Source organism: Hemicordylus capensis, chromosome 5 (assembly GCF_027244095.1).
Source record: "Hemicordylus capensis ecotype Gifberg chromosome 5, rHemCap1.1.pri, whole genome shotgun sequence".
NCBI classification, from domain to species: domain Eukaryota; kingdom Metazoa; phylum Chordata; class Lepidosauria; order Squamata; family Cordylidae; genus Hemicordylus; species Hemicordylus capensis.
Window position 1 is genome coordinate 200,249,399 of NC_069661.1, and position 27,908 is coordinate 200,277,306.

The 27,908-nt window shown below is 45.5% G+C and overlaps 1 protein-coding gene across 11 annotated transcripts in view; it reads right to left on the reverse strand.

The window, feature by feature from the left end:
• Positions 1–27,908, reverse strand: part of MGAT4C (MGAT4 family member C) — a 586,007-nt gene that overhangs the window by 52,060 nt on the left and 506,039 nt on the right. The gene's annotated exons all lie outside the window — the stretch shown is intronic.

Genomic DNA, 27,908 nt, shown 5'->3' on the forward strand with positions numbered 1-27,908 from the left:
CGTTCAACACAAATTGATGGAAAGCATCCTCAAAGATAAAATTGTAAAGTACGTAGAAGAACAGGCCCTGCTGGGAGAGAACCAGCATGGCTTCTGCAAAGGGAAATCTTGCCTCACAAACCTTTTGGAGTTCTTTGAGAGTGTCAATAAGTGTGTGGATCAAGGTGATCCATTGATTTCCAAAAAGCTTTTGATAAAGTTCTTCATCAAAGACTCCTGAGAAAACTTATCAGTCATGGGATAAAGGGACAAGTACATGTGTGGATTGCTAACTAGTTGGAAGACAGGAAAGGTAGGTAAAAATGGAGAGTTTCCACAATGGAGGGAAGTAAGGTGTGGGGTAAGGTGTGGTCCCCCAGAGATCTGTACTCGGATTGGTGCTTTTTAATTTGTTCCTAAATAATCTAGAAGAAGGGGTAAGCAGTGAGGTGGCGAGATTTGCGGATGATACCAAACTCTTTCAGGTAGTGAAATCCAAAATTGGTTGTGAAGAGCTCCAAAAGGATCTCTCCAAACTGGGTGAGTGGGTGACAAAATAGCAAATGTGTTAAACATTGGCACATTGGAACAGAAAACCCAAACATTTCCCAGTTTGCTTTAAAGTATTGTTTCATATTGTGTCACATGGAGGAACCCTTTGTGTTCTTTGTATTCAGAATATGTTCAAACTTCTGTCTTTATAACCAGGAGTTAAGATTATGGTGTTGTAGGCAGCCTGCATTCACATGTAATGCAAAACCACAGTTAAACAGGGCAGAAGTTGGAACTCTGTTATGTCAGAATGCGTGCAACCATGGTTTGACAGCAAAAGAGAGCTGTGGTTTGCCTCTCCAAACTCCAGTTTAAACTTTCAATTTGTAGTGAGTTTCTCCACCAAAATCAAACTTGAGGTTAAGGTCTGAATGTGCCCATAACCACAGTTTTGTTCACTTTCTGGAGACGTAATCAAAGAAATGGAGATGCAGATCCATCCTGGATCACACCCACTCCATGCCTGTAGCACTTTTTTCTGGCCGCTTCTCTAAGCATTCGACCCACCCTCCCTGTCTCCAATCCAACAAAGCCATTGCCCAGCAACAGGGATGCCACAAAGTCCCATTCCAAGCTTATCAGCCTGTCAAATGGCAAAGTCACACAGTGGCAAGCTCTCTGTCCCTTGCTCCCTCTCCTGACAATCAGGAGAGAAAGGGGATAGGATGGCTATATGAGCACTCTATGCTTTGCTCTCTCAAAATGAAGCGACAAAGATATATGTTCACAAGCACATGCACTCAAGGTTACGTCATAAGCAAAGCAACCCCATTAGAGTGCTGGGATGGCTACATAGGGCAGGGAGGTGATATCCAGGGTAGGGTTTTAAAAGCAGCCTCAACCAGGAATTCTTGAAAGGCTAAGGTCTATCTTTTGTACAGTGATGTTGGGGAAGGGGGGCAGCCCCTTCCCCTTGGGGGAACATGTCCCTAGGCTTACTCGTGAACATTTCCTCATATCTAATGAAGATGGATGCTATTCCTGAGTGGACTGCTCACTCATGAGAGTGTAAGTCCATGGGGATACCCCATTACAATTCATGAGAACCATATGTGGGGACAGGGGTGTTGGGCAGAATCACTAATAATATGTGACAACATCCCCTTCTCCCATGGACTGCTCACTCACAAGAATGTCAGGCCATGGGGCTGGATGGCAGATGCCACCTAGCTAGGTTGCTCTATACAAGAAAGCCACAGGAGCAGGTACCCCAGCAACAACTGTCCCTGTCTTGGCTATTGCCATGACGTAGCTGTCAAAATATGCCTCTGCTAGCCCATACCCCCATTTGAACTTATATATCTTTATTTTTGCCCGGAAAAGCAACCCCGCTGTCCTGGGGTTGCTGGAAATCAGGGCTCCCGCAATTCCCTGTGGTGGCAGATCTGCATATGGCACAATGCTGCTCCAAACTCAGGAAATTTGAATGAGAGAAAAGTTCCACCCCCAGTGCCAGTGTTTCCCCATTCTGCCCACCTGGCTACGCCTGGACACATGGAGCATCAAAAAAAGCCTTCCCTGGAGAGGAGGAGGTCACTGTGCAAAAGTTCTATCATCAACCAGAGAGAACTGTGGCCCCATGCAAGAAGGGCTCCCTTTTTGGGGTTAGCTCAACTCATGAGCACACAGTCCAATGGAAGACTGAATGTTTTTGCGAGCCTAAGGTCCTCCCCAATAGACTGGCCCTCTCATGAGGATGGCAGTGACAATCCACGTGTATAGTCCTCCAGGCACTGATGTTGATGTTGTACAGTAAAGTGCTATCCACTAGTCACTGCTGTCATTTAAAGAGGAGGAGTGGACTCCTGCAATACAGTGAGCCCACAAATGAGGATGTGAGGGCATTCCCAATTCCCACTCTGTCCCTTGCTCCCTCCACCTGGCAGGTGGTAGGGTGAGGGCATGGGATGGCAAGATGGGCACTGAGTGCTTTGCCCCCCAAGAAGGGAGCAACAGTCATGTATGTTCACAAGTACAGCACTTCAAGTGGCAACATAAGCAGGACACCCCATCACGGCACCATGAGGGGAGAAAATGGCGGCAGGGGGTGGGATTGCTGGGGTCAGGTCTAAAAGGCAGATTCAAGCAAGGAAGCTAGAGCAGCCAAGTTCTGGTTTATTCAGAGAACGTTTGGGGAAGGGGGTCACAGCCCCTTCCCCGGGTGGGGATATTTGCTCCCCAGTCTTGCTCAGGAGAAGAACCACAGAAGAACTGTGAGGACTAAGTGCAAATGCACGGTATGGCATCCCCGTTGTATGGGAAATGGCAATCACCATGCTGGAGACCTAGTCTGTTATCTCATGGATCATTCTCTTACAGGAGCAAGGGAAGATGCTCTATGCAGGAAAGCCGTGGAGACAGGAACTTGGGTGAGTGCTGCCTGGTCTTGGTGACTGCCGCCAAGCTGCTGTCAAACCCTGCCCCCTGCCAGCCTGCATTCCCATTTGGGGATGTGCACCCCTTCCCACGGCCCAAGGATGACATCAATTTCCCAGGACAGCAGGAAACTGGGGCTCTCCTCTCCCGGGAATCCTCACACCAGGAGATCTGCATATGGCACCACGCCAGACTCAGCCTAGGAACTTTGAATGAGTTCAAAGGTCCTTGCCTGAACTCTGTGTCTACACCACCCATGCAAGAGGATATGTCCTGGCAAAGTGCCCCCTCATGGCAGGGATAGCGAGCATGATGGGGCATCCCCTCTCCGGCCAGGAAGAAAATATTGGTTTTTGCCAGGGGGTGATCCTGTTCGGGTTTAAGAGGCTTCCACAAGCAGGGATTCTGGAGCTGCCAAGTTCTATCTTTCTCACTGAAAGGTTGGGAAACAGGGGGCCCAGCCCCTTCCCATTTGGGGGGTCCATGCCCCCCCCATGGCTTGCTCATGATCAAAGCCAGTCACCTGGGTCAGTATCGGGTAAACTGAAATCTTTCTTCAAAGATACAACCTCCCAACCCAGGGCGTACTGGCCAGACATGAGAAGGAAAGGCCATGGGGACAACCCCACACAATGCATGAGAAGGACCATCAGAGGGGAGGGGAGAGAATTGTCTGGGCAAATCTGAAATGAATACAGACAGCAAAACATCCCTTTCTCCTTCCACTAACACCACCCTCATGAGAGTGTCAGGCCATGGGTGCTCTAAACAGAGCCAGGTTGCTGTGTGCAGGCAAGCCGCAGGGAGGAGTAACCCAGAGACTGCTTTCCTTGGCTTGGGGACTGCAGATAAGCTGCTACAATACTGTGCCACCCATGTCTACATGTGTACCATTGCCATAGCCCCGGAACGGCCACCCTGCTGTCCTAGGATGGCTGGGGAATGGGGGATCACCACTTCCATGATTCTCCGTGTCCACAGATCTGCAGCTGGGGCAACGATGGACCAGGATCCAGGATCATGATTGGGTTTAAAGGTCTGTTCCAGTGTCTCCCACTCCCCTCCATGCATGCATCCAGGCAATGACACAAACAGTATCTGTATGTCATTTGGATCAATGAAAGTTCAGTCCAAACTGTGAACCTGGTCCTTCAGGGGTTGCAGTCCCCCTGATAGACCAGGTTCGCAGTTTGCGGGGTGCTCATTGATCCAGCACTGTCACTAGAGGCTCAAGTGGCCTCTGAAGAACAGAGCGCCTTTCATCAGCTTCAGCTGGAAAGCCAACTGCAACCTTACCTGGACAGAGATAGCTTGGCCACAGTTACTCATGCTCTGGTAACCTCTCGCTTATATTGTTGCAGTGCATTGTAAGAAGGGCTGCCTTTGAAAACAGTCCGGAAACTGCACTGGTGCAAAATAGGGCTGCAAGACAAAGGACTGGACATTTTGATCATATCATGCCAGTGCTTTGTCAGCTGCACTGGCTCCCAGTCTATTTCTGGGCCCAATTCAAAGGGCTGGTTTTAACCTTTAAAGTCTCAGATGGCTTGGAACTGGGTTACCTGAGAGAGCACCTTGCCCCATATGTCCCTACCCAAACCTCTGCAATAATGATGGATGCCAAAGCCCACACTGAGTACACACATTCATGAGAGTATCAGTCCATGGGTACTCTAAATAGAGCCATGCTGTGCTGCTGTATGTTGAGAAGCAGTGGGCAGGGGAATCCCAGAGACTGCTTTCCTGATCCTAGGGACAGCAACCAATCTGTCATTGGAAACATGCCACCTACCTGGCCATCCACACCTGTGCACAAGCGCACCCTTGCCTACAGCCCTTGCAGTCAACTCCACTGCCCCAGTGTTGGGGGAGAAGAGGAAAGTGCCCTCTCGAGATTTGCTGTGCTCGCTTATCTTCATACAGCACAAAGATGGAGAAGACCCAGTAGCTTTGAATCTGTGTAAATGTACATCCTGTTGGCCTACTCCACGGCCATGCACATGGCCAAGGTATGGCACATGGAGTGTCAAAATCTCCTCTGGCATATGTGGAAGGCTTCAGAGGGATTCGAGGAGAGAGAATAGTGGAGAATCAGTTCTTCTTCTTCTTCTTTTTTTTACCACAGAGAGTTAGGGGCCCCACTAAAGCAGGGCCCCCTTCTGTTCATTGGTGGGTAAGTGGGCTGGCTACACTCATGAGCTTGCAGTCTATGGGTTGGGAATTACCCTTTTATGGGCATGGCACAGCACAGCCATATTTCCAGTAGACTGGCCCTCTCATGAGAGGGCTAACCCACCTGGCAGCAAGCTGCCAAAAAGTGGTTTTCAAATGGGTCTGCATGGACTGCTTTGCCAGGGTCACCCCTCATGACATCTTCCCTGGTTATGATGGGATAGACCCTCCTCCAAGTATCCTTTGAACTCCTCTAACTGAATATCCCATACTAGCAATTGTGGAATACCCCCTCCAGTAATGAAAGTGGAATTCCACCCCCCTCTGGCCCCGCAACCACTAAATAATAATACCAAACATTTAAAGGGCTTTAAATACCCTTTTCCTGCCAAGGGTGGCTGGAGCGCTACAAAAATGCCCAATCATGCATGGCATGCCCCCTTTGAGATTATGGCCAGTCACGGCCACCCCATTGGTGATCCTTTCCCCACAGTCTGGCTGTGGAGCTGGCTAGGATCAGCCTCAGAGGCTGAGTAGCAGTGAGGGGGTCCCTCTCTTGCAACTGGAGTATGGTGGGCTGTGGTTTGGTGAATGTCTGTGGGGTTTCAAACTGGGGTTTCAAATTGAAACCTGGGCCATGTTTATCTCCAATTAGCTGTTACATTTGTATTTGGCCTCTGGCTTCTGACTGCTACTTGGATTGACCTCCAGTGTGTTCCTGGCTCTCAGCTCCTGTATAGACCCTTTGGCTGTCTACCTGGTTTGACCCCGGGCTTTCTGGCTTTCTCAGTCCTGGCATTGAACTTGCCTCACTAGTGAGCACTGTCTATAGCCCAGCTGTTTGACACCCTTGAAGCCTGACACCTTAGAAAGCTGTTTGACTAAGCTTGAAAATTCTCAGATTTTATCCTTGAGGGAACCTTAAAATTCATTTCAAATTTCACTTTTTAAAAATATCAGTGCCAACTCTGGGGATGTACAGAAATTTCACTTGTCTTATAAAAACTAAATAGTGTCCCTTGAACATTCTCAAATGTTTCTCCTTAGAGAATGTTAATGGAGCTGCCCCAGGGGGATTGGGGCTTTGTGTGGGAAAATTAGCTCAGAGTGGAGCAATTCCACATCAGAATAATTTCTGTGCACAGCTTTGGTGGCAGGGAAGGGACTGAGAAAGAGATTGCTGAAGTTCATAAACAAATAAGGTTTTATTTGAGGCTAAGGGGGTTCACAAAAGCAATATTATTACTTAGGATACATTACAAGATTAACCGTTTAAGTGCTAAGAGGAAATTTAGCTTAGTGTCTGAATTAAAGTAGCTTCCAGGCTAACCAGAGAAAGGAGGCTCAGAGAAACAGGCTCTTGGATTTAAGAGAGAAGAAACAGGGATAGAGGGATCCCAGATTGGGGCACAGCAGTTATCATACAACCTTGTTGCTTCCTTTATTGGTTGTTGGATCCATGTAGCTCGGGAGCAACTGAAGGACCTCTTTCCTCGGGGATGGAAAGCAGCGAAGCATCAAGGGGGTTAGATGCCAGGGATAGATCGAAAGGGATCTATCCCTGCCATCTGGTCAGGATCTCTCCTTTCATGGTCCTAGGCATAGATGACCAAAGGGATCTATCCCTTCATGGTCCTCATGAAGTCAGCTCCAGGTGGTAGCGAGGAGGGCTGTGTGGATTGATCCAGCAAGAGAGGGACTGGAAGCAAGGGTGGCCTATGGAGCAAAACACGGCCAGGTGGTAGGTTGAGTGTCAGGTGCAGCATCCAATTAACAGGTGACTTTTAAGTATGGAAACCAACTGAGGGACATTGGAGGCCAAGAGGAGCACACTAGCTCAGGGAGCCAGGGGCAATTAAATTCCAAATCATGTCCTGAGGTAACATTCCTGTTGCCTTTCTTTTGTGCATAGGGCAGTTCCAGGGAATCTCAAAAGATCCCATTGTTTGTGTTTGCTGTGCTGCATTACAACACAATGCTTGAATGGATCAAATGCACCCTTAATGGAAATAGAGTGACTGGACATGCAAACATGGTATCTCTTTAGGTCGGAAGCACCTAGTAAACTAATCAGTCTTTTAATGGCCACAACTCTTGAGTTTCTATTGTCCTTTAGCTTTCTTCTGATTGGGAGAGAATTTGCATTGCAGCGTCTTATCTGACTCCCCTGCTGAGGTAATTGTTTTTTAGATCATTTGAGGTATCTATGGAGGGGAGGTAGACCAAACGAGGGGCAATTATGCAGAGACCTTGAATGAAGAGTTAACCTTTGAGAGTTAACTTTAGGAGTCTACTTAGGTATCCCAGCATGGGGAAGTAATGAGGCTAGTTCCTTTTCAATTTGGCGTTGGCAGCTGTTAAATCTAGGGGTAACTGTCTGACTGCCTACTAAGTGACTGATCTCCAATATGCTGACAAACAGAGGGATCACGATCCTGTGAGGCTCCTGAGAATGTCAAAAGTGAGACCCATATGCCTGCAGTCTCAGACATAAGCAGAGAAGCTTCTGGGAGCCTGTAGAAGAGCAGTGCTAACAATCAGAAACCTGGCATGCCTGGCATGTCCTTTTAATGTCAATGTAATTTCCTTGAATAAATTTATTCAAGATGTCAGCCCCTAAAATTTGCTTCAAATTTCATTTGCTCTGAATTATATATCAATGCCAATCCTACAAAAACAGAGAGGGGCAAGGGGGGAGGGAGGACGAGGGAGGGAAGGGGGAAGGTCTGCATCCACGAAAACAGAATTACAATGGAAGAAATCTTGTGGTTGCTATTTTTAATTCATTGCTGCCTATTCTGAGGATGTGGTATAGTTATAATAACCTAAACACTGATAGCTAGAAATGACAGGACATAAAGAATATCTTGGTATGTAGCCAATGGAAACAGCAGATATTGTGAGGAGATTGGATTTGGTATCAATGGCAAATCAGTGATTTATGTGGTCCATCATTTTGCTCTAAGACTGAGCTTAAGATCCTGTCATTCTGACTTGCAAGATATGAGCACAATGTCATGTTTTATAGAGTTTATCTAGCTGAAAACGAAAGACGTGCCTACCCTGGATAGAAAGATGGTATGTAAAAAGGCAAGCATATCGATATTAGTATTCTTGAAGTTTCAGATTTTCACTTTCTAAATTCTCCAGTAGTCACTGTACTTACTTATTCTCTTGTGCGCTAATCATGGTTTATAGATCTATGCTATTGACCTTCAAGGGAAGACAAAATCAGATGATTCTTCAAAGCTGAGGTCACTTTTGAAAGTTTTATAATACTTGGTTAAATTCTTGTTATTCTTTTTTGGTTTATTATGCATATACTGTCATCAATATGAAAGGTTTGTACTGTCAAAAGGTTTGTACTGTGAAAGATTTGTACTGATGTCACATCAGTACAACAGGTCTGTGCCTGGAGGAGTTTACAATCTAAAATTTGACACAGAAAAAAAAACTTAAGGAGCAACATGAATATTGGGAGGCAGGGAGAGGAAAGACACTTTTGGGAGGACATGGGTTATTAGAGCTGGCCAGGGGAAGTTCATTAAAAAGAGAGGGAATACACCAACTGACCATGGGGTGGGGGATTTAACAAAGGTGGCGATGGTAGCAGCAGCAGTGATATAGTTTGTGGGTAGTGGCAGCTAGGGGTGTGTATGGAACTGGCTGGTTAGGTTTGAGTCCAGAACGGACCCAAACAGGACTGGGCCAGTTCAGACTGGCACCCCCTTGAACCGCCCCCCCGGTTCAGTCCGGTATGTCCGGACATTTTTTTAAAAGCATTTTTTTAAACTTACCCCCTTCGGGGGAGTTGTTGGAGGTGGTGAGGGGGGTGTCCGTTGAGCTTCCCCCTCCCCCCGCCGGCCTCAATGCAGCCTCAGCTGGCTCATTCAGTTGGCTCTTTAGCCCATTTGGCCCTTCCCCCTTCAGTGTGGTGGCTGTTTTGGAGGCCACTGCACCTGTGCAATTGACCTCTGCGTGGCCTAGGTCACACAGAGGCCAATTATGCAGGTGCGGTGGCCTCCCAAATGGCCATGGCGCTGGAGCAGGAAGGGCCAAATGGGCTGAAGGACCAGCTGAATGGGCTGGTTCAGGCTGCATTGAGGCCAACAGGGGGAGGGGGAACCTCCGCGAACTCCTCCGCTGCCTCAAGGAACTCCCCCGAAGGAAGTAAAGGTACAAAAGGGCATGAAGGGAGGCCAGTGAGGACAGGGGGAATCTCCGGGGACACCCTGCCCGCCCGCCACCTCCAACAACTCCCCTGTATAGATAGATAGATAGATAGATAGATAGATAGATAGATAGTCCACAACCCCACCCCCAAACAGTAGAGGGGTGTTCAGTCTGGGTTGGACAGAACTGGGTCAGACAGAACAATTGATCCTGAATGGTCAAACCGAACCGATTCGACGTCAAAGGCGTTCAACGTCAAACCTGTTTGCACATCCCTAGTGGCAGCAGTGCTAGAAGTGCTTAGTGTCTTATAGCAACTATCTCCCAGCTAAATTTTTCTTCCCAGAAAGGTAGGGGTGTGTGTGTGTGTGTGTGTGTGTGTGTGTGTGTGTGTGTGTGTGTGTGTCTGTGAGAGAGAGAGAGAGAGAGACCACACCCCACCTGATCTGAGAGAGACCACACCCCACCAAAATCTGAAACATTTTCATGGGTCCTCCCACAAAAGGTGATGGGGGTTTCCAACTCTGGTTAAATGTGCAAAAAATGCTTAAAATTCAGTGGAATGCTGAGGTCAAGTAACTCTAACCAAGGCCTAGTTGTGACAAAGGTTTGATGGAAAGGATGAAATCCCACCCCTTCAGTGAAATGCTGTTCGGGGCAACTCAAAAACATCTGATAGTTCCATTCCATAGTGCATTTGAACCATTTTAAGGAGGTGCTATAATCCTTTTTACTGTGAAAGCAGATCACATCAACTAATGGAGTCAAGAGAGACAAAATGAGGGACTGTTGCTCATTCGTGGAGTTCCTGCTTTGCTCGCAGAAAAACTGAATATATGACATTAATGGAGTGGCAAAATATTTCAGGATGCCCTCTTATTGCCTTGTATACATTGAAGCAATTCACATGTGAAGGCAAAATCAGACTAAGGAAGCCTAGCCCGGTTTTGTCTGTGCATGTGTTCTGCTGGGATCGTGCTCAATCCCAGCGTTGCCTCAGCGGCAAACCCACCTCCAGAGCCATCCTCTTAAACGAGATTAGGAGACTGAGCGCTCTCCTAACCCCATTTTACTGATTGTCTGCCAGCCCCAGCTGCCTTCAGGGAGGGGAAGGGGACCCTCGTAATGCACCGCACACTCGTGCGCTGTATTATGGGAGTTCTGGGGGCAGGGAGACGTGGGGCAATACATCCCGGGACCCCGACCCTCTGATCTACTGGCAGCTGTTGGCAATCATCTGGGTGGCCGATCCAGCTGCCCAGCACCAAGAAGGGGATCCTCTGTGGGGAAGATAAGCTTTCTGAGACTTCCTCCCCTCACCCCTTCAAACCCTTCTCGCGGATCGTGAGAAAGAGCTCATTGAGTCAAAGCGATTTTCTTTTCTTTCTGCAAATCTTAGGGTGGCTCAAGCAAATTAAATGGATAAGCTGCAGGGTTCTTTGCTTACTTACTTTGAAGTGGGGAGGCCGGACTCAAGGACTATCAGTGGTTTTCCATGGGTAGCCACTCGTGTGACATAATGCTTAGCTGGACATAATTTGTTACTTTTGCAAAACCGATTATTTGGCACCCAGTCCACTGGAACTATAGAGTTTGATGACTACATGATATAAATTGCTTCTGCCTGACTGACAGGTTCCCACTGCAGTCTTTTCCTCCTTAACTGAAGTATTTGTAGTTTGATCACATTAATGCTTAGAAGAGAGGCGCAATGTTGTGAGGATTCTTATAGTAATGATACTACGTAAAACGACTGTGCAGACCATGGTTAACTATCCGTCACAATATTCTTGAGAAGAAGTTTGTACAATTATGTATGCAGGCTTTGTGTTCTGGCCCATTTACTATACTCCTCTCATGTTGCTAGTTACAGTAGGCTGCTTTTCACCAGAACTCTTTTTAACGTGCATTATACACAGCATTTCTCTCACAAAAGCATTAACACTGAAAATGGAAAAAAGCCAGATGATCCAAAGATCATATGATTTTAAAGCCTTTTTTGTAATTGTATATAGCTTTTTCTTCAGAAAAGAGAAGAAAGAGTAATTCAAAGTTATCTTTTATGAAGAACCCCACCATTTTATTATTTTCATGAAAAACTACACATCTCATTTGCACAATGCCTCTTCAGTATAGAGAACTTCCTTTTCATAGGTAGACATTGTCATTTTATTGGGTCTCGTGAAATTTAGTGGCCTGGCTCTAAATGTCTGGGGTTTTTTTTTAGCTTGAATTTAAAGTAGAAGCAGATACTATGTACAACACCGGAGACCACTGAACACAATATGCCACTGGCTGACACAATGTGCAGCCATTCAGAGCCCTGAACCAATGTATAATGTACAGAGCCCTGGCACTGTTAAAAATGGGTGGTAGTACAAGCAGTGCTTCTGCAGTCCCCACCCCCCGCCCACCCTTGTTGCTTGCTCTACCACCCATTCTTAACAGTGTCAGGGCTTCCTTAGGAGTTGTGAACAAAGCGAACCAGAATGCAGTGTTACAGAGCCATAATGCTGTGTATCATGTCAGTCACTGAAAACATAGCCACTTCTATCTGCTATAAGAATGTTTAGAAACACACACCATCATTATAACATATCATAATCACTTGAGCTTTGCCACCTCCACAGTGCGTCAATAATGTGGGCCTTCAAATATTTCCATATTCAATCTACCCCCCTCCTCGAGGTCTACCTTTTTGTTCACTCGGGGCTTTCAAATTTTGATTTTTAAATTTGATTCTGAGAACTAATTTTACAAAGTTTTAAAATGGTTGTATATTGCATTCTCTCTCTCTCTCTCTCTCTCTCCCCCCTGTGTTGTGATTTCATGTGTGTTTTTACTTGAAGTTTTAGTGCTGTGTTGTCAGCCACCCAGAGAACAATTTGTTATGGGGTGGTTAACAAATAAAGTTATTATTATTTTATTTTAATTAATTAATTAATTAATTAATCAATCAATTAACTTTATTTACACACAGTCTACCAGATGTTATTAACTGGATTTTGTACTTTAATGACTGGGCCCTTTCCAAGGGCCTAGGATAACTAAAGAAAAATTAAAGATACAGTCATAGTATCCATGCTGTCCCAAGTAGTGTGACCTTCTATAGTTGATGTGTTGTAATTTTATTGATGCCCAAGGTGTTGATATGGTGTTCAAGTTCTTTTGATACTGCACCAAGGGCACCAACAACTACTGGCACTACTATTGTTTTCTTTTTCCCAGAGCCGCTCAATTTCAATCTGAAGGTTCTTGTATTTAGTTATTTTCTCCTATACTTTTTTGTTGACTCATCTATACCCTGGGATTGCAGTATCAATTATCAGAACGCGATTCTTCTCGATGACTGTCAGATCATGCGTATTGTGTGCTAAATGCCTATAAGTTAGTATTCGAAAATCCCAAAGGATTTTTGCCTCTTCATTTTCTGTGACCTTCTCAGTTGGATGATTCCACCAGTTATTGCTTGCTGGCAATTTGTAATTCTTGCAAAGGTTCCAGTGGATCATTGCAGCAACTTTGTTGTGTCTTTCCTTATAACCAGTCTACATGATTTTCTAACAACAGCATACAAGGTGCTCAACTGTTGTTGTTGTTGTTGTTCCCTAGAGAGTGGAGAATTTAAAAGGGCAGCCTTGTTGCCTGAAGTCCAGCACTCCTCCTCCCCTGCCAAGTCCTCTCTCAAGTCTTGCTTAGATGTTGCTGATGTACAAACACTGGAAAGCACAGAGCTGTTGACATGTGAGGGATCAGCTCTTCAGGAGGCTCAAGCCTGGGTACCATTTCTAGGGGCTCCTGCTTTAGGGTTTCTTCAGACTCTAACCCAGTGGCAAGGCCTGGGACTGGGCCCGGTGCTGGTTCTGCCCCTTCAGAATCAGACTCAGGGGCCATGAGACATGTAACATAATGTAGGTCAGCTCTGTAGAACAATGGTGCCACATAGGACCTTGGAGGCAGCGGTACTGCTCTATTAATGGCTACAGCAGTTTCAGCACTGGTGTTGTAGTGGGGATCCAGTGCCAGTGCAACATGAGTTGCCTCCTCACTTATCAGTGCTGGTATCTGCCCTCCACTCTAGGTAATAATTATATATATATAATAGTAGTGCCTACTAAGAAAGTAAGTAGTCTTCCTATCATTTCCCCCATAGAGCTCTATGAGGAAAACACCAGGAAGGCTAACACATCCCTGTGCTTCGTGCATGCCTTCCAAGGTGTTGCTGGGGATCAACAGGGCTCTGTTTCTCTTAAAGCTCACCCCCCTGGTGCTGGGAAAACAGCAATATAATGAGGCCATTCACAAAACTGAAAACTGTGTTTTACCCGGGTTTGGGAGCTGTGTGTGCTCTCGGTTTTTGTTTGTGTGGAAGCAAGTTAGGAGGAAAACCTGTGTAGCTTTTCCTCTTACCTTCCTTCCACACAACTGAAAACTGGGAGTGTACACTGCTCCTAAACCTGGGTAGAACACAGTTTTTGATTGTGTGAATGAACTATGTATGTGGGAGTGCCTCTCACACTGAAGAAGTTTCCCCCATCCCACAAGTGACTCCTGCATGAACATTAGTGCAGATCAATAAATAAAGACTATGCAATAAAGATTTTGTAAAATCTCACATATTATGCTTGTTTGACATTAGACTCAATTGGGATTGGGAAGAGGGTTTCTGTCTTGCACACACACTGCAAGCAGTCATGGTCACAAACACAGACAGAGAAGTTGATCGCATGACCAGGTGGGGCAGCGGTTGGACAGGGGGGAAGACCATGCTCCCAGATGATCCAAACTGTCCGCTGCAGTGCGTCCCAGCCTCGGGATATCCCAAAGTGCACCATGTGGCATGCAGAATGCATTAGGGGACTACCCCAGGAGCAGGGGCTTATCTAGGGTAGGGCGGGTAGGGCAGGCAGGGCACGTGCCCCGGGCACCACTTGAAGGGGGGCGCCATTTTGTAAAATCAAAAAATTAAAGAACAAATGGCTGCCAAAAACAAAATGGCCACCGTGCATGCTCAAATGGCCTCTGTGAGGCCCTAGGTGATGCCAGGCCTTGCAGAGGCCATTTGAGCATGCGCGGTGGCCATTTTGTTTTGAGCAGCCATTTTTAATAGCACTTAGCAATAGCAATAGCACTTACATTTATATACCGCTCTATAGCCAGAGCTCTCTAAGCGGTTTACAATGATTTTTAGCATATTGCCCCCAACATTCTGGGTACTCATTTTACCGACCTCGGAAGGATGGAAGGCTGAGTCAACCTTGAGCCCCTGGTCAGGATCGAACTTGTAACCTTCTGGTTACAGGGCGGCAGTTTTACCACTGCGCCACCAGGGGCTCTTTTTCTTTAAAAAATATTATTTTTTTAAATGGCCACTGCACATGCTCAAATTGTCCCTGCGAGGCCCTAGTGGCCAGCAGGGGATGGGGGGACCTTTGCAGAACCCCGACACAGCCTTTAGGAAGCCCCCCAAGGGGCTACAGAAGGGGCTACAGGTGTGTGTGTGTGTGTGTGTGTGTGTGTGTGTGTGTGTGTGTGTGTAAGACACAGTACACATATTCAGATTGGCACTATGTACAGAGAATCAGGGCTTGTGAATACTAAGCTGAAGCTTAAGAGCTAGGATTGTATTCATTTGCTCTTACTTTGCTTCTTGTGATAAGTGAGTTAAATGTGATGTCTTGCTAATATGGCTATTAATGGTGAGTTTGTCTTTGAATCAGTGTGAAATCCTGAGTATGAAGGTCCACTGGGAGTTTCTTGTTCTGTTGCTCTCATTTTAACTGTCTTTCTGAAATGCTAGGATATATTCCAAGCAGTGACACAGTTTACTCTGCATATCCTTTCATTATTTTCAGAGTATCTGGGAAAAGTCAAATTCTCCATTTATTTTTAAAATTTATGTAATGGTGATGCTATGATGTATAGTAGAGAATTAGACAGGCACTTCTGTTTAGTTTTCCAAGTACACCTCCACATAGTATTTGGGTATTTCATGAGCCCCAGCATACTGAAATTTGTAGTTTTCCAGCATTTTTTGGTCTGGCTAAGTCCACTGCTAAATAGTTTTTGAAATATTAATAGATTAACGAGCCTGACTTGTATTTTTCAGTTGATATTATGGTAAAGTTATCTGAAAGATGGGTGTCAGATGTTTGGACAGGGGGCGCAATTTCAGTGCTTGCCCTAGGTGCTATTTTCCCTAGATATGCCTCTGCCCAGGAGCTGGGGGCTCTAGGAGCCCTTCTCTGTTCTGCTGGGGCTGAACGTAGTCCCAGAGAACACACAATCCCAGAGCTTAGGTTAAGGGCTCACTCAAGCCCTTAACCCTAGCTAAGAGCCAGGTTTCAAAGTGGGGTTAGGTGGCTCTGCCCCTCCAGGATCGAGCCTGATTCTGGTGGTTCTCACGTGCAACCTAACACAGGCTGGGCTTCCCTAATCTGGGTTAGGCTGTGCGTAAGAATAGCCTCAGAGAATGCTATACATCCACTTATCCATCCTTTCTTTACCTGTACAGTCTGGGGGTAGCCATCTTTGTTTAAGATATTCTGCCCAGAAGAGTCAAATCAAGCATTCAGCATGGGACTACTGCCTTTACTGAAAGTGAATGGACTTGCATAGAAGGTTTAAAACTGTATAACCTTATATATACATACGTTCCAAAAAAACAGGAAGGGCAAGTCCTACGATATTTTCTTGAATTTTTGGATGCATTTAAAGGGGCAAGGGGGGGGGGCATCACTGCTAGGCAAAAAAAAAAAAGTTTGCATATGAGAATTTTGTTCTAAATGGAAAACATTTTAAATATTTTAAGAAATAGAAGATAAAGCATCTATTCGTAATAGCCCTATTATAATACTTAACACAATACTACTTTCCAAATTTCAGACAACTTGGAAAAATTGTCCTAATTGTATTATTATTTATTAGGGGTATGCAAACTGATTCACTATAGTGAAGCGATTTGTGTGATTTGGTTAGCGGATGAAATTATGTCTCCTTGTTTTTCAATCACTGATTGGTCTCCTGGCACTGGTTTGCTATTTCCTTGCTTCTTTGTTGGCTGGTTGTATTTTATAACAAGCGTTGGCATGGGCAACTATGCCTCCATTGGCTGGAGGAAGAAAGCAAGAAGGGAGTTTCAGAATTTATATAAGGGGCTGCTTGGAGGCAGAGAGAGCCATTGCTTTTGTGCCTCAGGACAGGAAACTTGGATCAGAGACAGAGAGAGGGGTTGCAGCAGAAAAGAGAGGAGAGCAGAGAGACTGTGGTCTGGCCCTGCCTGCCCTGCCTGCTGCCTTCCTGGCCCAGCAGTGAGTAGAGAGAAAGAGTGCCTTTTCTGTCTCTATTTTTTTTAACATTTTAATTGCAGTGCCTCCCAACTGGTTATTTTTTTTTCTCTTTTAAAAAAAATTGTACCAGCAGTAGAGGTGTGAACATAACCAAAAACTATGTTCACCTCGAATCGAACTGGACCAGGTCCAGTTCAGTTTTGTGCACACTTGAACCAAGCCTGGTTCAGTTCAAACAAGCCTGGTTCGAGTGAGCTAAAAGATCTACTGGACAAGAGGAATCTGGTGAGGATCCACCTTTACCAGTGAAGGGAAAGGGGAGGAGTGGGCAGGGTCTCCAAGCATGTCCAGAGGCCATGTTATTGACATCCATGCATGCACAGAGGCATAAACTGGGCCCAAACCAACCCTGCCTGCTCTGGCGGGGGTGGAGGGAGCCACCCTTGGCACTTTCAAAGTAAGAAATTACTCACCTCCCACCCCAGTACTCACCTCCCACCTCAATACTCTCCTGCCACCCCAACTAGCTTTAGAGAAGCCACCTGCTCCCTCTTTTACTGGTAAAGGAGAATCCTTACTAGATTTCCACTAAGTTCTGAACCAGCTTGAACTGAACCAGGCCTGGTTCAGTTAGACCTGAACCCATCGAGTCAAGCTGGCTCAAACCGAACTGGGCCCAGTTCAGTTCAACCCAAACTCTTTGAGTCAAACCAGCTCAAACTCAAGTGTGGCTAGATTTAAACCACCTTGCACCCCAGTATGGTGGGGGTGAGCAGGTAAGGCACTCCTTATCTACAACTTAAAGATACCAATCCCTGCTCTTCAAACTGACTCAAGCGCTGTCATTTGAGCTGGTCTGGTGCTTGGAAAAGGAAGCACCGAACAGGCTCGTGCTCATCCCTACTATAGAGACACTTCTGTACCTAAAGAATACATTTAGAACATAAGAACAGCCCTGCTAGATCAGGCCCATGGCCCATCTAGTCCAGCATCCTGTTTCACACAGTGGCCCACCAGATGCCTCTGGGAAGCCCACAGGCAAGAGGTGAAGCCATGCCCTCCCTCCTGCTGTTACTCCCCTGCAACTGGTATTTAGAAGCATCTTGTCTCTGAGGCTGGAGGTGGCCTATAGGTTTCATAGGATGAACGCTGGATCATGTTTGTAGAGTGTTTCAAGTACAAGCCAGTTGTAGAAGAATGGGCTTCTGTCATAATTATCTCAGTAGTGGCTGGTACAGGCACCACCAGTGGTTTGCAAGAGGAACTTTTAAGACTAAATTAGTAGGTGCTTACCTCTGCTACTGCTGAACCTGAAAGCTGTTTGGAGCAGCAGTGTGCTACCCAGCAGCCACTGTGACAGGGTATCGGCTCTACCAATGAGCTGGTGGAAGCCATTTGCGAGGCCAGCAAATGGCCTCCATGCATGTGGAGTCAATACTGAATCATCCACCGGTCAATGCTCCACTGGTCAATGTTGAATCATCCCCTGACTATGAAAATTCGGTCTGAGTTACCCTCATCAGGTATATCAAAGCATTTCTAATGCTTTCCATAGTAGATTTGTGCTATGTTTTTGAGTGCCATTTCATCATCTTGCAAGCCACTTGAAGACAGCATCAATGTTCTTTTGTAAAGAACTTGTGTTCTGTGAGTGTTCTCAAGATGCTGCAGTAGGCCACTTGCAAATAAGCAAAGTACTGTCTAAAATTGTATTCTTGAGGGGAAAGAACATTTGTGTATATATCAATATCTGTGTAGGGGTGAGCACAAAACTGGAAACCCCAGTTTGATTTGAGTAGAACTAGACTCGAACTGAACCGGGTCCAGTCCAGTTCTGTGCACACTAGAGCTGGGCCCGGTCCACCTCTAGTCAGAACTGGTTCGGGCCCTGCTCGGGGGAGAAAAAATATTTTTAAGAACAAAAATGGTGGACTTATCACTATTACTGGGCTCCATGGGATGTGGTGGTGGCTGTGTGTGTGTGGGTGGGGGGGTGTCTCCTGATGTTCCCCCTCCCTCCTCCACCACCCAGTCATTTTAGGCTCATTTTGGACCATGTTGGAGGCTGCAGCACATTACCAATGGCCATCTGCATGGCCTGGGCCATCACCTGGCCATGCAGGTGGCCAATGGGCATGTGTGGTAACATCCCAAATGGCTGTAGCCATCACAGAAGCCCCAAATCGCCCATAATAGGCCTAAAACCACTGGGGGGTGGCAGGGGAAGGGGCATATCAGGAGACTCCATTACAGCCATGGCAGCACCCCCCGTCCCAAGCGCAGCAATGGTGTTAAGTCCACCATTTTTGTTCTTTATAAATAAAACCCCAAACTGACCCCAGACTAGACCGTTGGGTTTGGCTTAAGGACCAGTGTGCTTGGCAAGTCCTTGAGTCAGGGCAGTTCGATGTTGGACTGGCTCAAGGTCGAGCCTGTTCTTACATCCCTATATCTGTGTCTTAATATATAATATTGTGAGCCTGAGTACATTTGGTAAATGATGACTATTCATACAGTTTGTATTCTCAGCACTGTAATCTATCTACTCATACAAGTCAGAGTTGATGACTCATTGTTATGGGTTGATCTGCAAATATATCCTTCCTTAAAAATACATATTTTAAATAAATAGATAACATCAGATCACAGATTCACACATAAAAGATCACCTGTCTCAATGGGATTGGGGGAGAAGGGCTACCAACAAATTCTGTTCTAGCACATGTTCTCATTTTGTCTCTGAGATTTAGTAGTAGGGGATTTGGAGGGGATTGATTACTAGGCCATTTCTATGATTGTATTTATTAATTGTATTGCTTTAAACACTGACCCACATGTTGTGCAGGCTTATATCAGCATTTCCTATCATCCCACACTGCTATAGGAATCTAAGGAAGCATCAATGGTCTTCTACAAGAGCTCATGTGTGCAAATACTTCAAGTTACATACTAGCACACTTCAGGAGGGCAATTTACATTGTTTCCAATGTGTCAAGTCAATGTAAGTCAATGTAAGTCAATTTAAGTGAAGCTTCCAACATGCAGGCAAGCAACTTGAAGCATTTTCCCACAAGATGCGCTCTTATGTAAAACTGCCAGTGCTTCAATTTCTGCAGCAATGCAGGATGATTGGAAACACTGGTGAAAGCCTGCACAATGTGGGCCACTGTTTTTATTCTTGTATTTGATATCTCACCTTTCCAGGGAATGGGGAATGTTTCTCTTTGAAGGACTGAGTGATATGAATTTTATTGACATTACATGTCCACAAACCATTTTAATTTAAACCTGTGAATGACCTACTTCTCTATATAACTGGCTCTTTTTAGCTTTCCATTCTGCCTAATAAGAAGTTTAGCAAGCTCCAAAGGTTGTACATCCTTTCAGCAGCTTATAGAAACAAGCACGTTCAGTGCAGAAACAATAACCTTCCAAAGGTTTTCACTAGAAGAGATGTAATCATACGTAGCCTCGGGACAAATACCCAAGGAGTACACTCTTGAAAGACTCTGTGTAAAAAAGAAGAAAAGAAAAACCAGTAATGCCTGAATGATAACCATGGCTAGACTGAACACAGCAGCAACTAGACTAGTTATAAATCACCTAGACTGGTATGAACATTCTCTCCCAGACACAGATTTTATGAGAATTAGTTTTATTTTGCATGACATCTGCATCATTCATTTGGGAATCTCCAAGCATTAGAGTAATTCCAAGGAAGTTAGGTGCACATCAAGATTATGAGTGTTGCAAATATGTTGTAATGTGTATGCTTAAAGTACAGCTAACACTCTTATCTGAAAAATATTGGCCAGTGTTAATGCTTTGCACTTTTGATATTTTTGTGGCCTTCCATTTGGAGTATATATTATTTATATGTATTACATTATATTTATTATATTTGTACACACACACACACACACACACACACACACACACTTCCATCTCTGGGCAGTTTACAACAAATAAAAACAGAAAATAAAACCTCAAAACAAGCTTAGGTGGATAAATGTGTCTTTAGAGACTTTTTAAAAGTTGTCAGAGATGGGGAGGCTTTGATTTCAGCAGGGAGCGCATTCCAGAGTCTCGGTGTGGCAACAGAGAAGGCCCATCCCTGCGTAGCCACCAGATGAGACCATATTGAATTGGGGACCTTCTGCATGCAAAGCAGTTGCTCTGTTACTGAACTATGGTCCCTGTGTAGCCACCAGATGTGCTGGTGGCAACTGCAGACAGACCTCTGCATGTACAATGTACAAGACTATCAATACAAATCAAATCAATCTTTATTATGGTCACAGATCAGCATATACTATCAATACTATCTTTGTAATTTTAGCTGGGTTTCAATCTCACTCTCTATGCCAGTGTGGAGTAGAACAGAGTTTTTAAACCATTTCCCTCTGAGTACCACTTCTGTGAGTATCACTTTTGTGGGTTCCACTTTTGTGAGTACCACTGCCATCACAAACATCTTCTGTGCACAGAAGTGGGCAGCTTGCCTCATAATTGTCCCTACAGTGAAGGCAGCTTTCCCAGTTGCTACTGCTTCTGCCCCTCATCACTGGGTACCCCTCCTCATTCTCTGACCTGGGCCTCTTCTTCTGGTCCATTGCACAGCTGCCTCTTAGTCCTATTCACCTGTTAGGTTCAATGCATGTAAAATCTGTTTGTATGAGGCTAATTGTTTATTACTATCTTTGAGCAAGTACACAGATTTCAGCTCAGTCACAGATAAAAATAACCTTAAGGATGAATATTGATACAGGTATATATAAATACATATAGAAGCTATTACATAAAGGTAAAGTAAGATAAAATGAGATGAAACAACCTAAAACAACATGGGGCTGGAAAAATAGCCTTAAGAAATGTAGACTGGACCCTCTCGTGGATGTAAATCACTATACATATACAGTTCTCAGAGCCATAAAGAAGCTGTGAAGTTACCTTGGTTTGAAATACCTTAATGGCAGCAGGAACATATCTACCCCATCCCACCCCGCACCATAGAAAAATAATCTCAAAATTCCAGTAGTTGATCTCTGTGCATTTGTTACAACAGAATTAGTTCGTTCTTTCCAGCTACCTGTCACGTGAAAGATGACCCCCAAAAAAATATTTATATTGTGTTGTCTGCACTACACTATGCCATTTATGCATAGTGGGTTTCCTGGACAACATTATAACCTTAGTCTCCTGATAATAGATGGAAAGCAAGTTTTCATGACAGTAATCAGCCAGGACTCTCAACATTTTTTTCATCCCCACCAGAGACCATGACAGTAGCACAGTATCATCCACATAAAGGAGAATGGCTAGATGTCTGCTGTCCAATTTTGGCGGGTGAAATTAATTCCCCCCATAATTTATCACGAAGAACGTGATCAAAGGTGGCCTTGGTCAACAAAGGTGGCGTACACTGCATCCCTTGGCTTGTTCCTGTACTTATTTATTAGATGCCTCAAGACCAAACCCTGGTCTAAGGTGGATCATCCAGCTCTAAAGACTGCCTGCTCATCTGCCAGTACACTTTCTTGGTCAAAACAATCAAGGAGTTTCTGATAGAGGTGTCTAGCACAGACTTTAGCAATTAGAGAGAGGAGGCTAATCGGCCTATAATTAATTGGATCAGTTTCGTTTCCCTTCTTGAAAATTGGGATAATTATAGACAAGCCCAAATCATGAGGTATACAAGCAGAATAAATGTAAATAGTGATGCCAGTACTGGAGCCCACCACCCCAGATTAGATTCTATCAGTTTGATAGGGATAAAATCACCACCAGGTGCCTTCCCAGATCTTTGTTGCCCAAACAGTTCATCAGTCTCCTCAGGCCATTCTGGGGTGGAAAGGTCCTTCTTGTTATCTATCGTCTAGAAACAGTTTGGGACAGCCATAAAGTGGGCGTGAAAATAGGATTCGCATATTCCAGGTGGGATCAAGTGGTGATCTCTGCTTGATTTGGGGCTTACTCTCCCTCTAATGAACAAAATCTAGAGGAATCTTGTAGCCAAGTAGGGGTGTGCAATTCGGGATTTCGGGTTATTCGGCTCGGACCCGAACCGAATCACCCCTGTTCTGTTTTGTGCCCGAATCTGGGTCACCCGAATCACCCTTGATTCGGTTCGGATTCGGATTTAATCTGAATCCGAATCAGAATCGTTTCGGGGGGGTAAAAAGGGGCCCAGGGGCAAAATTTTGGGGTGAGGTGGTAGTGCCCAATGGGTAGAGTCTACCACCCCAATTTCAGGGGGATTGGGCAAAATCCTGATTTTTGGTGAATTTTTAAAGTTTTAGTGACTTTGGGGCAGTTTGGGGGCATAGCATGGGATCTGGGCAAAAGGAGTGGGGTGGGGTGGTAGTGCCTAATGGGTGCAGGCTACCACCCCAATTTCAGGGGGATTGGGAAAAGGGTTGATTTTGGGGGAATTTCTGAAATTTTCATGTCTTTGGGGCAGATTGGGGCAGATTGGGGCAGAAAGTGGGGCCTGGGGCAGAATAGTGGGGTGTAGTGGTAGTGCCTAATGGGTGGAGGCTATCACCCCAATTTCAGGGGGTTTGGACAAAGGGCTGATTTTTTGAGAATTTTTGAAGTTTTAGTGACTTTGGGGCAGTTTGGGGGCAGAAAGTGGATCTGCCCCAAAATAGTGGGGTGGGGTGGTAGTGCCTAATGGGTGGAAGCTACCACCCCAATTTCAGGGGGATTGGGCAGAGGGCTGATTTTTTGAGAATTTTTGAAGTTTGGGTGTCTTTGGGGCAGATTGGGGGCAGAAAGTGGATCTGCCCCAAAGGAGTGGGGTGGGCTGGTAGATAGTGTCTAATGGGTGGAGGCTACCACCCATCCCCAATTTCAGAGTGATTGGGCAGAGGGGTGAATTATGGTGAATTTATTTGTATGAGGTTTGTCTTCATAAGGTGAAGTGTGCTAAACTGATTACTTCCTCATATTATTCATAGTAAAGGAAAGTGTGAAAAAGTGAAAGTGGGGTCATGAGAGTTGTTTAATTGAAAAAAATCTCATTTGCTATGATAGAATGAGAATTCACACCTCAGAAAAAACTTCTGAGGTGTGAATTCTCATTCTATCATAGCAAATGAGATATTTTTCAATTAAACAACTCTCATGACCCCACTTTCACTTTTTCACACTTACTATGAATATGAGGAAGTAATCAATTTAGCACACTTCACCTTATGAAGACAAACCTCATACAAATAAATTCACCATAATTCACCCCCTGCCCAATCACTCTGAAATTGGGGATGGGTGGTAGCCTCCACCCATTAGGCACTATCTACCAGCCCACCCCACTCCTTTGGGGCAGATCCACTTTCTGCCCCCAATCTGCCCCAAAGACACCCAAACTTCAAAAATTCTCAAAAAATCAGCCCTCTGCCCAATCCCCCTGAAATTGGGGTGGTAGCCTCCACCCATTAGGCACTACCACCCCACCCCACTATTTTGGGGCAGATCCACTTTCTGCCCCCAAACTGCCCCAAAGTCACTAAAACTTCAAAAATTCTCAAAAAATCAGCCCTTTGTCCAAACCCCCTGAAATTGGGGTGGTAGCCTCCACCCATTAGGCACGATCACCCCACCCCACTATTCTGCCCCAGGCCCCACTTTCTGCCCCAATCTGCCCCAAAGACACGAAATTTTCAGAAATTTCCCAAAAATCAGCCCTTTTCCCAATCCCCCTGAAATTGGGGTGGTAGCCTGCACCCATTAGGCACTACCACCCCACCCCACTCCTTTTGCCCAGATCCCATGCTATGCCCCCGAACTGCCCCAAAGTCACTAAAACTTTAAAAAATCGCCAAAAATCAACTGTGAATCGAATCACCCGAATTTTTCGTGCCCGAAATTCGGGTGATTCGGCTCGTGCCCGAAAAATATCGGGGGACATCGGGGGTGATTCAGTTCGGCCCCGAATCACCCAAAATTGTTCATTTCGGGCACAGATCGTTCTGTGCCCGAAATTTTTTGCACATCCCTATAGCCTAGAGGCAGCTGCCAAGACTCTTTCATTGCCAATTTCTTCTTATGGCGAATCACATGAATGGTCGAACCATGGCCTAGGTCTGTTATTATTAGATTGGGGACTTAGTGGTGAGAGGGCCCTGCAGTTGCAGGATCAGCATTTGGTAATGATCTAAAATCTCATCCATCCATTGACCATTAAAATATTAGATCTAAGGTGTAATTCCTCCAACTCAAGTAGATCACCCAGGGATTTGGCAGTCTCACTGGTCCATCTGATACGAGAATGAGAGGCAGTGTCAGCATCAACAGGGATAGGTTCCTTCAGAATATAAACACAACTATCTAGGGATACACACCTAGGTGGCCAGATTTGGCTTTAAAAAAGCCAAATTCTGGCTTTCGGCCCATTTGACCCATGAGTATACCCCTTAGGTTCTGGCAACTCTGATCCACACACAAAGTCAAGGGCATATGGTCATTTTCCACCCTAAAGTCAACTTTCAGCTGTAAAATGTGGTCTAGCAAATTTCTGGAAGCTACAAATACTGTGTGTATGCACATACAGATCTGTATGCATGTCCAGTAATTCACAGTACATAGGAAGTACAAATGCTTCATATGAACTGCATTCAAGGTGCCTTGTATTCAGGTTTAAGTTTAAAATGAACACATGTGCAGTCATTCATCCCAAAACATGCACATGCATACAGACATCTGCATCTACATACAAAGTAATGTCTGAATATCGCCACACCCCAGCATCATGCTGGGGGTGGTAGCTTTGTCTCCCTAGACACAGAAGGCAAAGCACACAGCTGCTCCTAATTGTCTCGACACACAGTAGGGGGCAGAATATGAGCCATTTGGACTTGTATTCCTACCAGTGCCTCAGTCTTTAGTGAGTGGCCTCCTTCCCTCCTGCCCTTGACACAGAATAGGCTCTCTTGGTCATCACTTTGGGGGGTTTGCCTACTGCATACTGTTTCCTTTTTAATGGCTGGTTAAGTCAGGTTCAGTGCAAGTAGGGAGTATGAGTAGGGTGGAGTAGAATTGATTGTTTGGTGAATGCCCTTCACTGGTTTGAGCAAAGTGTATGGGTGCTCACTCAGTCCTCAGACTCTTAATGTTCTGAGAGGTATGATTGGAATGGGTGTACCCCCTGCTTTAAGGGCTCTACCAGACTCAAAGACTGGAAGGGATGGGAGAATAAGGTCTCTTCACAGTGACCATAGGAGGTAGGTAAGGCTGAGAGATGAGCTTCATGGTCAAACAGTATTTGAACCCAGTGTTTTTGAAACAGTAATAGAAATACCATTGGTGGGAGTCCACAGTATGGTAGGTATACGTAGTTCCATCGTCATTGCCTCTCTGTAAATAATATTTTACAGTATGGAAGGCAACATTTTACAGGGGAAGGGAAATCAGTAATTTAGTAGCTGTTTCCATTCCAACTGCTTTGTCAGCTTTCAAGCCTCTGGGAGCAGCTCCAGCTACCCACAGAGCCTGGCCTTGCTCCTCTGTAATGCCAGGTCAGTTCAAAATAAGATTGAAATTGTCCATGATTTGATTGTGGATGAGGGAGCTGACCTGACATGTATAACTGAGACCTGATTGGAAGAGGCAAATTGTCCAGTATGTGCTCAGTTTCTCGCTCTGCTGTGGAGTAGGCATGCAGAAGTGGACAGTGGGGTGGAGTGGCTGTGGTCCATAAGAATACCATCTCCCTTTCTAGGGGCCCTGTGAGACATTTGACTTATACTGAGTGCATTTTTTTTGAGGCTGATAACTAGGAATAGATTGGGGATTCTGTTGGTGTACCATCCACCCTGCTGCCCAACTGACTCCCTAACTGAGCTGACGGAGCTGGTCTCAGAGTTGGTGTTGGAGTCACCCAGACTTTGGTTGCTGGGGGACGTCAACATCCACTTTGGGGCTGGCTTGTTTGGTGTGGCTCGGGAGTTCATAGTGGCCATGACAACTATGGGCCTATCCCAATTAGTTTCTGAACCAACTCATGTTGCCGGCCATGCACTTGATTTGGTCTTTTGTTCTGATCAGCGGGGTGTTTCGTGGGTGGGGGAACCGGTGGTTTCCCCATTGTCATAGATGGACCATCACCTGGTTAAGGTTGGTTTCACAGCCACAATCCACCCCTGCAGGGGTGGTGAACCTATTAGGATGGTCTGTCCAAAAGGGCTGCTGGACGCATCAGGATTCCAAAAAGCCTTGGAGGGTTTTAATGTTGGTGTGGCCAGTGATTCTGTCGATGCCCTGGTGGGAACCTGAAATAGAGAACTCAACAGGGCAATAGACATGATCTCTCCTAAGCGTCCCTTCCTAGCTGCTTCAGAAATGGCCCCTTGGTATACTTAGGAGTTGCGGGGGCTGAAGCAGTTGGATAGGCAACTAGAAGACTAGAATGCAAGTGGAGGAGAACACGGTTCAAATCTGACAGGATGCAGCATGGGACCAATTTGAAGGCTGATGGGGTAGCAGAGAGTGCAGTGGGGAAAAAATACTTTGGACTGTGTGCATTGCACCTGCAGGTTCGCGTTTACTGTAACAGAGCTATCCGGGTTGTGAGGAGTTTAACTTCTGCTCCTTCTGCTTCAGATCAGTTCCCGGGGTCATTCTGCTGTGATGCTTTTAATGGGTTCTTTGTGGATAAAATCTTCTGTATTCAGGTCGACTTGGACTCCACTATTTCTGCAAGGTCTATGAAGGAGGTGTTCAGAGATCCCGCTTGCAGTACTAGGTTGGATCAGTTTCAATCTGTGACTCCTGAGGATGTGGACAAGCTGCTTGGGGCAGTTCAATGTACCACTTGTTCTCTGGGTCCTTGTCTGACTTAGCTGCTTCTGTCTAGCAGGGAGATTGTTGGAGGTGGCCTAGTTAATATCATAAATGCATCACTGAGGGAGGGTACGGTGCCTCCTTGTCTGAAGGAGGCAGTGGTTTGACTGCTTCTTAAGAAGCCTTCTGGGAACCTTTAGCAATGGTTAATTACAGGCCAATCTTCAATCTCCCTTGGTTGGGTAATGTTGGGGACCCCCCCCCCAACATTCAACCCAGAGCTACCAACCCAGAATTATATGGAACCCAGGCCTGTGTCTGATTCCATTTTATTAAGGAATGAATTAATACCTGAACTCAAGGTGAACTGACACCCGGGTCTCATGACTGCCTCAGCTAACTGCTCTGTGAAGGAAGAGGCAATCAAGCATTGTATTGTGAAATGGGCACTCACAGAAACACAAGCGCTAGGCCTGAGCTATCAATATGCTAAAATGTAACTCACTATCAGATGATGTCTGTGGAAGAGGCCAGAAGCTGAGCTCCCTTTTCCTGTTGCAAGAAGTCTATGTTAATCCTTGTCAATGA